The sequence below is a fragment of the Anabrus simplex genome, chromosome 8, assembly GCF_040414725.1.
Source record: "Anabrus simplex isolate iqAnaSimp1 chromosome 8, ASM4041472v1, whole genome shotgun sequence".
Classification (NCBI taxonomy): domain Eukaryota; kingdom Metazoa; phylum Arthropoda; class Insecta; order Orthoptera; family Tettigoniidae; genus Anabrus; species Anabrus simplex.
The window spans coordinates 85,416,214-85,430,457 of NC_090272.1; the positions used below are offsets into that span (position 1 = coordinate 85,416,214).

General features: G+C 38.9%; 1 protein-coding gene and 1 pseudogene across 1 annotated transcript in view; one reads left to right on the plus strand and one right to left on the minus strand.

Annotated features, from left to right (window-relative positions):
* LOC136879147 (cysteine-rich protein 1) overlaps positions 1–14,244 on the minus strand; it is a 186,939-nt gene that overhangs the window by 69,743 nt on the left and 102,952 nt on the right. The window lies entirely within an intron of this gene.
* LOC136879419 (5S ribosomal RNA) lies at positions 11,607–11,725 on the plus strand (annotated as a pseudogene).

The window sequence follows — 14,244 nt, forward strand, 5'->3', positions numbered from 1 at the left end:
GCGCAGGAAGGGCATCCGGCCGTAAAACAGGTCCATATCCACACGTGGGACGCAGTTCGCACCCGCGACTCGACAGGTGTGGGAAAAGAGGTAGGAAAAGAAGAAGAAGACTGAAATTAATTACCATGCTACTATGGTATCTTACTGAACATGAAATATCTATTATAATAGACAATATAAATGAACATTTTGCTTCCTAAGAACGATAATATAATTACAAGGAAATTTTTTGCTAGTTGCTCTACGTCGCACCGACACAGATAGGTCTTATGGCGACGATGGGACAGGGGACGCCTAGGAGTGGGAGGAAGCGGCTGTGACCTTAATTAAGGTACAGCCACAGCATTTGCCTGGTGTGAAAATAGGAAACCACGGAAAACCATCTTCAGGGCGGCCGACAGTGGGGTTCGAACCTACTATCTCCCGAATACTGGATACTGGCCGCACTTAAGCGACTGCAGCTATCGAGCTCGGTACGAAAGAAATTAAAAAACTATGAATAATAATAATAATAATAATAATAATAATAATATAATAATAATAATAATAGTAATAGAGTTTATTACTGCCACCGTGGCTCAGGCGACAGCGCGCCGGCCTCTCCCCGCTGGTTTCTGTGGTTCAAATCCCGGTCACTCCATGTGAGATTTGTGCTGGACAAAGCGGAGGCGGGACAGGTTTTTCTCCGGGTTCTCCGGTTTTCCCTGTCATATTCATTCCAGCAACACTCGCCACTATCATTTCATTTCATCTACCATTCATTAATCATTGCCCCAGAGGAGTGCGACAGGCTTCGGCAGCCGGCACAGTTCCTATCCTCGCCGTTAGAGGGGGCTTCATTCATTCTATTCCTGACCCGGACGAATGACCGGACACAGGCTGTGGATTTTCAATAGAGTTTATTGGCATGAACTATCCACCATATATAGAGGACTAATGAAAATGGTCTCGTAATAATTTTGACTATTTATGTATAGTAAATATCCTATAAAAATCTGTCAGATTTATTTGTTAACACTGTACGTAAACACCGGTATGTATGGAGCAAATGTGCGTATGTAGTAAATAGTACTTCTTCCATGTACATTGTGCCGAAGCACATAAACGCAACTGTAAAATTGTGAAATAATAATAATAATAATAATAATAATAATAATAATAATAATAATAATAATAATAATAATAATAGATGACCTTAACGAATGAAATAATAACTTTTTAAGTCTTACATAAGACAATTCAATATTTTTTCTTGAGCTGGACTCTGCGGTTTAATAAATACTGTTCTAGAAAACATCGGTAAAACAAAGATTTCATTTGCAAAGTGGTTTCAGAGTAGCCTACTGAATTTCTTTCTACGTCGTTTCTTTTACAAAGCCTTCCTCCGTTCCTCTCATTACTCTTTCACATCAGATTATTTTCATACCGTCATCGTTAAGAATAAAAGACGCCCAAACAAGAGATGTAACGTTAAAATGTACACTTTGCCTCCTGCCTGAACTTCTCTTATTTCGAACAAACAATTTATAAATAGACGAGCGTGTTTACTGCATTACCCAACTGTTATTGGATATGAATGTTTATGTCAACTAAATTACCAAGCCGCCAAGTTATTAACATCAGCTAATTGTGTGATTTGTAAAAACACGTACTTTAATAACTGTTCCCGCAATTAATTATCTCATTTGTAGCTAAATGAATGGTGTCATTTTGTGCTCTAACTCACATCATAGCCAGCACTTTCATTTTATTAAAATACTTGTTTTTTAATTTCATAAAAAGATTTTCTCTATTCCCTTGTTTATCCAATGTGGTTAATGAATTATTGCATTATTCTGCCCAAAAATTATAAAATACTTTATCATTCAAATAACATCCAACAATAAAATTAATTATAGGGCGTGAAGGTGCAATTAAATGATTTAACGTAATACAATAATAATTTAATACTATGGCTGAATTAGATGTAGTTATATAAAACAATAAATAGCCTAAGTTAGGGATGGCGAACATATGACACGCGTGTCACTTACACGACTTGTGTGACACGTCAGACAACCTACGAACATATCTGAATGTTGGTAGGGTCTGACACATCCCACTCTGATGAGTCTAGTGTCAGACCTAAGACGAAACGCTGGTTAATAGAGCAAACGCCTGAAAAGCCTTACATCTGATCTGTTTTTGACAAGCTCTATTGGTGAAAAATATCCAATTCCCTCCATGGGAACTTGGAATTTTCTATTCGGAATTACTAGGCGGGCTATTATTCCATTGTGTAGATATATCTCCCGTATGCAGTTATCAGACTGTGCCTCTTATAATGGGCTTCTGATAAGTTCACCTGCATACACCCCAGCGTCAGTGGGTAGGGTCTGACACATCCCAATCTGATGAGTCTAGTGTCGGACCTAAGACGAAACGCTGGTTAATAGAGCAAACACCGAAAAAGCCTTACATCTGATCTGTTTTTTTATATCTGAATGTTCTCAACATGTAACAAATAGGTCCAAAATCTAACAACATAGCATATTTTAACAGCACACTTTAATAAAGAAATATGTCTCAATTAATTCTATGGAAATATTTTTTATAAATTTTATTAGGTTAAAAAATACCTTATTCTTAAAATTGAACTATTTTTCGGTGCTGTTTGCAAAATACAATCATGAAAAATTGGGTCGAATGGATTTATGTGTAATGAAACCTAATACATATATGAAGTCAAACGAGGGTTTTCATGATGATTTTATAAGAAAATAACCGATGGCACACTAGATAATAAACAGTAATAAACAAGACCTTAACTGACACACTAGTTGGGAAAGGTTATCATACTGGGTTATGGTGTGAGATGAATCGTTTATCGTTAAATGTTAATAAATGGTAATTATGGTATCTACTAGGAAGAAGAAAACTACAAATCCAAAATATTATATAGTCGAAAGAAATCTTGAGATTGTGCCAACAGTTAAGGAATTGCGAATTACAGTTAATTAACAGTTAACGTCCATATAACGTAAACATCTAAAGAAGCAAACATGATGCTAGTTTTTATAATAAGAAACTCAAAAAGTTATTTATTAAACCAGATGTAATAGTACGTTGTACATTACTTCAATTAGAAGCAACTGGAATATTCAGCATTTTGTAAAGGTCAACGTCATTTGATTGAAATTGTACAAAATAAATCAACAAATTGTAAAATACCTATCGATCGGTGGATTGTCAGAGGACTGCTATTTGGAACAGGAGGCATCCTCCCTAGTCAGACATCGATCGTACTAAACATTTTGAAAGTTATATTCTGCAAACTAGAAAAATAGTAATGCAGGTACTGGGGGACTCTCTAAAAATCATTCATTTCGATCTATATCTGAGAACGGGATTAACATTCCTCCCGCACTAACCATGGAAAAAAGAAGATAATAACAGTATTAACAATTACATTCTGATCTTTGTAAACCCCACTGAAATTGTACCTTGTGTTCCTGATCTGAATGGTCACCCTCACTGGAGTACAGACGATTTATTTATTTCTTTAATAAATCTCTCTCTCACACACACAAGACATTTAAAACATTATGTCCTGAAGACACTTGGACTGAGATCAATAACATCAATGCAAACCCTAAGAACAATTCTTACTGGCAGAATTGATTCATCCTTTTTCAAGTTCCACATGTAGGTTCATGGCAGCAAACATTACTTCACGTCCCTAACAACAGAACTGCAAATCACATGAATCTCACGCGTTAAAAACTTGTTTATTTTACAATTCAGTAAGTGCTAACAGATTTATTATCTAGCTTTGACACATTCAGCACAGATCTTAAGATGTATGTTTGTAAATTATAAGAAAAAAGATGTCATCTTGCTGAATGTTTGGAAGCTCATTATGTACTCTAAATTTAATATTTCATTTACATTTTCTTATTTAGTATCAGTTTTAGGTAATTTACTTAGGTCAATAAAGTTACTTGCATTGTGTAACATTCTAGACCTTTTTATAATTAAGGTTGTTTAATAGTTTGCCTTTTTGATGTCAACAAGGTACTTTAATGGGCATTTATGTCTATATACTTTCATATTAAATAAATAAATAAGCTAAATAAATACAATTCAAAATATTGCCTTCAAAGTTCAATAAATAAATAAATAAATAAATAAATAAATAAATAAATAAATAAATAAATAAATAAATAAATAAATAAATAAATAAATAAATAATACATAATATTGCCTTCAGAGTTCATAATTCGGCCCCAGATTTTAGCTCCTTGATGTATTATCGAAAATAATATATTGGAAAGCGTTGCCACGATCCTTAAAACTCAAATATTAGACGGCCAACAATGGGTATACAACATAAAACTAGGATGTTTATGCTGTAAAACATTGTTATTCTCACAGCGTGAAGCAAATCGGAAGAGCATTCACGCTGCTTTGATGCAGACTGAAGGAAAATGGTCCCTTGACTAGACAACGTTCTGGAGTACGAAGTAAACAGGCACTTCCACCGGCAAACCTTTTAGCACAGCCGTCGTGCGGGATGCCTTCTCAAGACCATTCAGGCTGAAATTTTAATACCGTAAATCGAGGAGCAACAACATTGCAAGAACAAATTAGTAATTTTGTATCCATTTTCTCAGGACTCGGCGTTGATATCAACTTAGTTACAAAAATTAAAATTCATTAATATCCCTTTTATCATAGCCGGTGCGGTAAAGATGTAAAATACATAAATGACCGGAAATGTACACTGATGTTCATAAAAACCAGAACACCTTGAAAGACTGGAGATAGGAAGTTCATATTCACAAGACATGTGCATTAGTATGTTCTGAAGAAATCATTAACATTTGAAGCATGTCGGTCATCAGGTTCAAGGTCCACATCGATATATCGGCGCACCACCACTGACAGGTAAAATGTGCCTGCGGCTCTCGTTGTCCCTATAAACCGAACGTAATGGATCAGTATGACTCGAACAGACGTGCCGGATGCCTCGCAGGGCCCGCCCGATCACCGGACTTGTCGCCAATCGAAAATGTGTGGGATATGGTGAAACGATGGTGCGGCTCTGTGACCCAACGCCAACCACCAAAGTTGAACTGTGGAACCAGGTGAGTGCAGCGTGGATGGCTAAACCCCAGGACGCCATTCACGCGTTATACGCTTCGATGCTATCACGCATGGAACAAGTTATCAGTACCCATGGAGGACCCAGGGCCTACTAGGCAACAGGACAGAAGCTGAACCTAGGTGACTGAAATGCTAATCGTTTCTGCAGAACATACTAATGAACATGTCCTGTGACCTATTTCTAGTGTTTCAAGGTGTTTTGTTTTCGATGATCACAATTGTAATATTAAATAACTTTAGTTATGTAGAATTTTTTGATAGGACCACTAATAACAGGAATATTTGAGAATTATATTTTAGGCCTTGCCCTAAACTAGCACTCAGCGTGAACAAAATTATTTATGGCCTAGATTGTTGTGATTCATTCCCCGATTTTATATACCGATTTTCATTTAATTCTCTTTAGCCGTTTTCTCGTGATGCGCGTACATACATACATACATATATACATACATACATACAGACAGACAGACAGACAGACAGACAGACAGACAGACAGACAGACAGACAGACAGACAGACAGACAGACAGACAGACAGACAGACAGACAGACAGACAGACAGACAGACAGACAGACAGACAGACAGACAGACAGACAGAAATTATGGAAAATTAAAAAAGTGCATTTTCTTCTTACTGTGGACACGACCGATGAAAAATTTCATTCTTTTTAAATTCTGAGCAATGCACAGATAAAATTCTTGTTATATATATGGTGGCGTTTGAACCTCTCGTTCGGGTTTTTTGTATAATTAATTTTCAATAGTGTATGTCTGAAGTGTCGGAAGAAAATCCACATTCAAGATGGTCGATGAATTACATCGTCATATGTGACCGAACACTCAAACTGATTTCCTGGTGTTCTTTAGAAATGTGTCTAAAATTATACCATTTCATTGGTTATGATTTATACCAATAATCTGAAATATATCAATCTCACAGTGCGAAACAAAACGGAAGAGCAGTCATGCTGCTTTTATGCAGAGAAGAAACGTGGTCTCTTTACAATGTTCTGGCGTAAGCAGCAAACAGTCAATTCCAGCGGCAAACCTTTAAGCATTGGCGACGTGCGGGTTGCCCTCCCACGAGATAGTTCAGGCTGAAATGTTATTACTGTAAATCGACGAGCAACAAACTCGTATTGCTTTTTTTTTCTTTTTTTCAATAACTGATCATTTTGTTTGGCTATTACTAGCCCGGTTTTATTATTGTAAGGGAGACCTCCGACGAGGGTGGCCGTTGCTTTAGAAAACTGCACGTTAGTGTGGTGGTGGATAGAATTGTGTAAGGTATGCGAGTTGCAGAATGATTGGGGACAGAAAAGAACACGCAGTACTCGAACCGAGGAATTAACTGTTCACGATTAAAATTCCATTGTAATGTGCTAAATATTTGTATCCAATCAGAGATTATGAAAGCACTTGTTTTTCTTCTGCCACTTTTATTACACCTTTGCGGAATCGTGGGTGTGAACCTCGCCCTACTTTACGGCCGGATGCCCTCCGTGATGCCAACCCTATGCCGAGGGATATGTTCAGTACTTCGAGCTTCTTTGGTGGTTGGTAGTGTGATGCAGTGTGTCCATATAAAGAGATGTGTACGGAGAAAAATACAGTCCCCGAGTCAATCTGAAGCGAGAGCATCCGAGGAGCTGGACCACACATTATGAAAACAGTAAGGACAATATTCACGAGATTCTGTTTTATCATTTAAGTAGCAATAAATCACAAAAAGAATCTACACTAAAAATGTGCAACATGAGTTCTCTGAAGTATATGACGAATAAATGCGATGCTTTTCTCACAAATGGACTCTTCATTTACATTTTTAAAACTGGACATCTTAACTAGGCAAGATTACCACGTGGTTATTTCTTGATAGATGAGATATACTTTTATCTGTCTCTTTGCGCAGGTTCAGTGGATTTTTATTTCTGGTTCTACAGTTTAATCGAATATGCATCCGCATAATATATTCCTAAAATAGTTTATTATTATTATTATTATTATTATTATTATTATTATTATTATTATTATTATTATTATTATTATTATTATTTGCGTATGGACGTTGTTGGATCACGCATTACATTTATGATTCGCCTTTCTAACAGACAATATTGCTTTCATTTTTCACTGTGTGCCTGTTTCCTTTCTTCTGACCACTTAGTCCCCGATCTTTTAGGGACTTCATTCTCTGGCTTTACTACCCATCTATGTATCTTGTGACGGTAAATGTTTCTGTCCAGTATTTCTGATGGCTCTATCTGGGCCTTTTCCAGATCATTTTTAACATCTTGTATCCATGGTACGTTCTTCAGTTTTTCAGTATATGTCAAAATCTTGTGGGTTAGCCTTGAAGACGATAGTCTGTGAACGTGTCCATAGAATTTCAGTATTAGTTTCCTGACGTCTGCGGCAAGGTTGGACAGTCTTTCCGTAGTTTTGCGTCTTTTGAGTCTATACCCTTCTTCTTTTTCCTCTGGGCCCAGAATTTTTCTCAAGCTCTTCCTTTCCTCCTTCAAGATGTTTTCCAGATCACCTTTATTATTAAGTACCAAGATTTCACTTGCATACAGCACTTCCGGTTTAATCACCGTGTTATAATGTTTGATTTTTGTGTGTATGGACATGCATTTCTTGTTGTAGATGTCACGGGTTCTCCAATATGCTCTTTTGAGTTTTTGTAATCGAACTTTCTGTGCTTCCTTTTCAATCCTGTTGGTTCTAGGCTCCCACCGAGATACTTAAAGTATGAAACTCGTTTGATCTGCCCACATTTTATTATTATTATTATTATTATTATTATTATTATTATTATTATTATTATTATTATTATTATTATTATTTGGAAACAAAAACAACAACCTGTCTGGATAAAAGAAATTATTATTATTATTATTATTATTATTATTATTATTATTATTATTATTATTATTATTATTATTATTATTATTATATGATCTGTGAATGCTATCTAATCAAGAATTACCTTTCCGAAAATCTCGTAAGTAGGACCTACATAATTCCATACCTGTCAACTTTACAAAACCAAAAATCAGGAGATTTCGATATGAAAAACAGGAGAAATCAGGAGATACAATTGCTCAAAACTGCTTATTCTACATGTCTTGTACAATACAGGAGTACTGCGGTATAGGCTATATTATAATACTTATTGTCTCAAAACCCGACTGTTCCTATACGAGGCTACAAGGCCAAAAATTACACATCTCTATTCGCTCACAGGAAGTATGTGAATGAGATGATCGGTCTCTGATAAGCCTTCCGAAAATAGTATGAACTCGTGCTCTACACGTGTGAATCAGACACGCACTTAGATGCCATTTCTTAGCAAATGCATAGATTAATATAGTGCATCACGTGCCCACGCGGTTATGCTAAGCGCAACGTAATAAATTAAAATTCGCCAGAATTGTCTCCAAGTGGCCCCTAAAATCTCTAGAAAAGTCACTAATCGCTATCTATGAAATTCTGTAGCTAAATTACTAAAACGGACACCAAATCTAGCGACTAGTCTCTAGAATCGACTAGAATGAGTGAATGCACACGAACATAACACGCGAGAACGAGAGATTGACAATCGATATACGCGTTACGATATACTGTACAGGTTTCAAAAACATCGCAAATTCGAGCGCATTTCTCGTATTAATAAAAGTCTATATTTCATTTGAAAGCGGCCAATGAGCGAAGTACTTCCGGGCACTGGCGTACAAAGCTGAAATGGAGGGATTTGAAAACAAATGTTTGAAGTTAACCCAAAAAAATAAGCTAAAATCGGGGAGTCTCCCGCCTAAATTGGGAAAGTTGGAAGGTATAAATTCGAATGATAAAAAATTATTACCGTACAAAGTGGAGCGACATTCCGTAGACTAGCAATGAAAAACGAGAACTATAAATATCTAATCGACGAGCTTGCTACCGTCAGATTCAGAATGAAGAATTTATTTCGTCTTTAGAAGTTACCAGGTTCTGAATACTCTAGTTTTGTGTAATAGTAAATATTACTTGTACGGTGTACAGTAGTTGGTTCTAGTAGTTATTTCTAGTACTATTATTCCTTTTTGGAGGATGCATGCTATAATTTTGCCTAATTCGAAGAAATATTAAACCCACTACTGCATACAGCCGTTCATTTCATTCTAAGGTCGAACTTAAAAAGAATATATTAACACTGATCAATTTCATTATGCAACTTTAAGTAATTCGAACTTATTTCATAAACGATCCTCACGTAATTCATCTCTGCCGCGTTGAAGACAAGACTGTGCTCAATACTTGGTAACACGAACGATATGTGGGCGACTCTAAACTACCAGTGGACAGGTATGGCATCTGGCGGTCATCACAGTAACTATTAGGAGCAGCAGGTGCATGCCTGGTCGTTTCCCCCACCTGCTGCACTTTAAACTTCGTATACGTAAGGACGAGCACTAATACGACATCAGCGCCAAGAGGTTCAATAAGAAAACGGCTTTCAAGTGATTACAGTGAGATAATGACGATCTACTACTACTAACAGACTGTCATGCCTTGATAAATCTCTTTCCCACTGGGTAGATGCAGAGTGGGTCTCGGTCCATAAGTGGTCCAACAGCTCCGTGCTCTCACCGGCCAACCAAGCAGAGGAGGGGTGGCCACGGCTCTACCGTGGCTCTACGCCTCTGGATTCGGGAGACGGCGCAGGGCTTGACCCCAACCGTCGGCTGTCCTGAAAATGGTTCCCCGTGGTTTTCCATTCTTCGACACTTAGGCGAATGCCGGGGCATTTCCTAGTATAGGCCACGGCCTCCTACCCCCTCACCTTCTCCGAGCATCTCCTTCACCGTAACAAATCTCCTGGCCTGAGAGATGGCGTCACCGTCTAAGAGGCCCGCCTCCCCCTTCAGGGGAGGAATGAAAACATTTTAGTAGTAGTACCCCATTTCTATATCATCAATCGATCAGGTAGCAGATTCCCTATCAATTACAGCCTTTTCTTAAATATTTTCAAAGAACTTGGATATTTATCGAACATTTCTCTTGCTAAATTCATTTCAATCCCTTACTGTTCGTCCTATAAAGGAATACTTAGCCCAATTTATCCCTGAAATTCCAACTTTATTTTAATATTATGATCTTTCCTACTTTTAAAAGCTCCGCTGAAACTTATTCGTCCAATGATGTCACTCCACACCATCTTTCCACTGACAGCTCGAAACATACTACTTAGTCGAGCAGTTCGTCTCCTTACTCTCAAGTCCTCCCAGCCCAAAATTTGCAACATTTTCGTAACACTATGCCTTTGTCGGAAATCGCCCAGAACCAATCGTGCTGCTTTCCTTTGGATCTTTTCTAGTCCTCCTATCAACTAGTCCTGGTGTGAGTCCCACTCACTGAAACTAATTGGGGTCTTCCCAAAAACTTATACGCCCCCTCCTTTACACACTTACTACAATCCCTAAATACCCTCATAACCATATGAAGAAATCTGTAACGTTTATTTACAATCCCGCTTATGTGATTATGATTATCCCAACGAAGAACTTTGCTTATATTAACACCTAGGTAATTACATTGATCCCCGTAAGGTGCTCATCAACACAGTAATTAAAACTCAGAGGACTTCTCCTCTTTATGGAGCTTAAAACCTGAGCTTTCACCCCGTTAACCGTCATACCACTCCCTCCTGTCCATCTCACAAATTTGTCGAGATATTTTTACAATCACATACAATCTTGTAAATTATTTATTACTTCATACAAAAGCCGGGGAGAAAAGAAAAAATATGTAATACGAGTATTAACAGCGGAATGTTAGAGAGAATATCTAAGGAAAACAAAATACGTATAGTTAATAGTAAGGATCTTACAGAAGATTCTATAACTTACTCAACGTGTAGGATATACCTCTCGAAGTCTATGTTTATCAAATTATTAAACAAAAGTCCAAGGATTTCTGGGATACTTATAAATTGTATGTTCTGTTGTGTGGAAGATCTTTAATATTTTGTACCATTGACAATTAACTGCATATATCCCTGTGAGAGCAATATCGCGGATCTGACAATACTCTTTTCTGTCCATTATTTTCCTTAAGACTTGTCACTGCACCCAGCCACATATGGATATGCAGTCCATTAGAACAATTTTCGATGTGTTCATTTTCCTGTCCTAATGTGGAAAGGAAAATGAACCTTAAATACATTATACTGTAGAAGTGTGCGTAAATATGTCACGTAAAGATACATTCCCACAGTGGGGTACGGAAAGGTAAGAGCATTGTCAGATATGCTGTATTGCTCGCGCATCTAGATCTGTTGGATTCAGGAAGTCATATACTATGTCGCTACTGACTTAATCAAGGCCTTTGACAGGATAGATCAAGGAAGAGTGTCTGAATGGATGGCTGAATCTCTAGAAAATAGAAAGAGATTCAGAGTAGGTGAAGCATTATCTGGCCAACGGCCATACCATGTTGAATACGCCAGTTCTCGTCCGATCACCGCAGTTAAGCAACATTGGGCGTGGTCAGTACTTGGATGGATGGCCGGTTGGGAACACCACGTCCCGTTGGCTCAATTCTCTTTCCGGTCTAGAAAGCCAAGAATCGGGGAGAGGATTCGTCGTGCTGACCAATGACACCTCGTAACCTACAGGCCTTCGGGATGAGCAGCGGTCGCTTGGTAGGCCAAGGTCCTTCAGGGCTGTAGTGCTATTTGGGTTAGTTAGGTTGGAAGCATTATCTGACCCTGTAACGATTAAGAGGGGAGACCCGCAAACCAGTATTATTGGACCTCGGTATTTTCTTATATACACAAATGATATGATTAAAGAACTGACATTAGATGAAGTTATACTGTATAGAGTAATAAATAAATTACAGGATTACGAGCGACAGCAAAAACACCTGACAGACAGATAGCAACTGGGGTGTAAAGTCAGTTTCAATTACTGTATTGATAGGGTATATAATAATTTCGTGTGGCTATTTCTCGCCGAGTGCAGCCCTTGTAAGGCAGACCCTCCGATGAGGGTGGGCGACATCTGCCATGTGTAGGTAACTGCGTGTTATTGTAGTGAAGGATAGTGTTATGTGTGGTGTGCGAGTTGCAGGGATGTTGGGGACAGCACAAGCACCCAGCCCCCGAGCCATTGGAATTAACCAATGAAGGTTAAAATCCCCGACCCGGCCGGGAATCGAACCCGGGACCCTCTGAACCGAAGGCTAGTACGCTGACCATTCAGCCAACAAGTCGGACTGTTGATAGGGTGACAGTAACTCATAGGGATCACTGTAGGTATCTAGGTGTTAATATAAGGAAAGATCTTCATTGAGGTATTCACATAAACGAGATTGTAAGTAAGGATTACAGATCTTTGCACATGGTTATGAGGGTATTTAGGGGTTGTACGAAGGTGGCCCAGAAAATAATGCACTACAATTTTTTTCTCAGCCCCCGACAACGGTTCAAATGCGAAACTTTATGTATGGATTCTTTGAAGTTTTCGGAGTACGCGTGCAAAGTTTCCACTTCTTCCGACATATAGCGTACTTACGGCAATAGTTCAACATGGCGTCTGTAAGTGATGTATGTTACATGTTATGTTGTATCGTCATTAAATTTCTCACTGCGGAGCAAGAAACTGTTGGAAACATTCACAAACGTTTATGTGCAGTTTATGGAGCATCAGCAGTCGACAGAAGTACAGTTAGTCGCTGGGCACAGAGGCTGAGACCATCTGAAAGCGGTTCGGCAGAACTCCAAGATTTGCAAGCGATCGGCCACACCTGACAAGATACAGTGGGCTGATGTGTTCATACGGAGGACCGACGTAGAACGACTCGGCAGTTGGTGCGGGAGCTGTCAATCAGCAAAGGAAGTGTGGGTGTAATCATCAGTGCTCTTGATTACTCAAACAAGTGTTCAGGATGGGTTCTGCGCCGTTTTACGGAGGAACACAAAACTCACAGAAAAACATTTCTTCTGAGTTGCTGCAACGTTTTGAAGCTGAGGGGGAAGCCTTTTTGTCGCGGATTGTAATGGGTGACGAAACTTGGGTTCACCATTCTGAGCCCGAAACTAAGCTACCATCGATGGAATAGCACCATCCGGACTTTACACAAAAGAAAACATTCAAAGCAACTGCTTTCGCTGGGAAGGTCATGATGACGGAACGGCTGGTAAGGTTACGATAAGGAAGACGTGATTCGCACAGTGAAGAAATGATTTCATGAACAGAACAAGGAGTGGTACCGGCAGGGCATACACGCCCTTGTGTCTTGCTGGCGGATAGCGGGAAAGAGATTACATGGAAAAATAGGGAGTGTAGAAGAAACATAATTCTTTCTTGTGTACAAGCTTCATTGTGGTCAATAAATAATTGTTGAAGTCCGACTTGTTGGCTGAACGGTCAGCGTACTGGCCTTCGGTTCAGAGGGTCCCGGGTTCGATTCCCGGCCGGGTCGGGGATTTTAACCTTAATTGGTTAATTCCAATGGCACGGGGGCTGGGTGTATGTGTTGTCTTCGTCATCATTTCATCCTCATCACGATGCGCAGGTCGCCTACGGGAGTCAACTCGAAAGACCTGCACCTGGCGAGCCGAACACGTCTTCGGACACTCCCGGCACTAAAAGCCATACGCCATTTCATTTCAATAATTGTTGAAGAAAAAATGTGGTGCATTAGTTTCTGGGCCACCCTCGAACTAAGGGTGTAAAGGAGAGGACGCGTAAGTCACAGATAAGACCCCAGTTAGAGTACGATTCAAATGTATGGCACCCTCACTAGGATTACTTGATTCGAGAAGTGGAAAAGATCAAAATGAAAGCAGCAGGGTGATTTCCGACAAAAGAGTAGTGTTACGAAAATGTTGCCAACTTTGGACTGGGAAGACTTGGAAGCAAGGAGACGAACAGCTCGGCTAAGCGGAACGTTTCCAGCTGTCAGTGGTGAGATGACCTGGAATGACGTTTGTAGACGAATAAACTTGAGTGGAGTTGTTAAAATTAGGAATGATCACAATGTGAAGATAAAGTTGGAATTCCAGGGGACAAATTGGGACAAATACTCGTTTATATGAAGAGGTATTAGA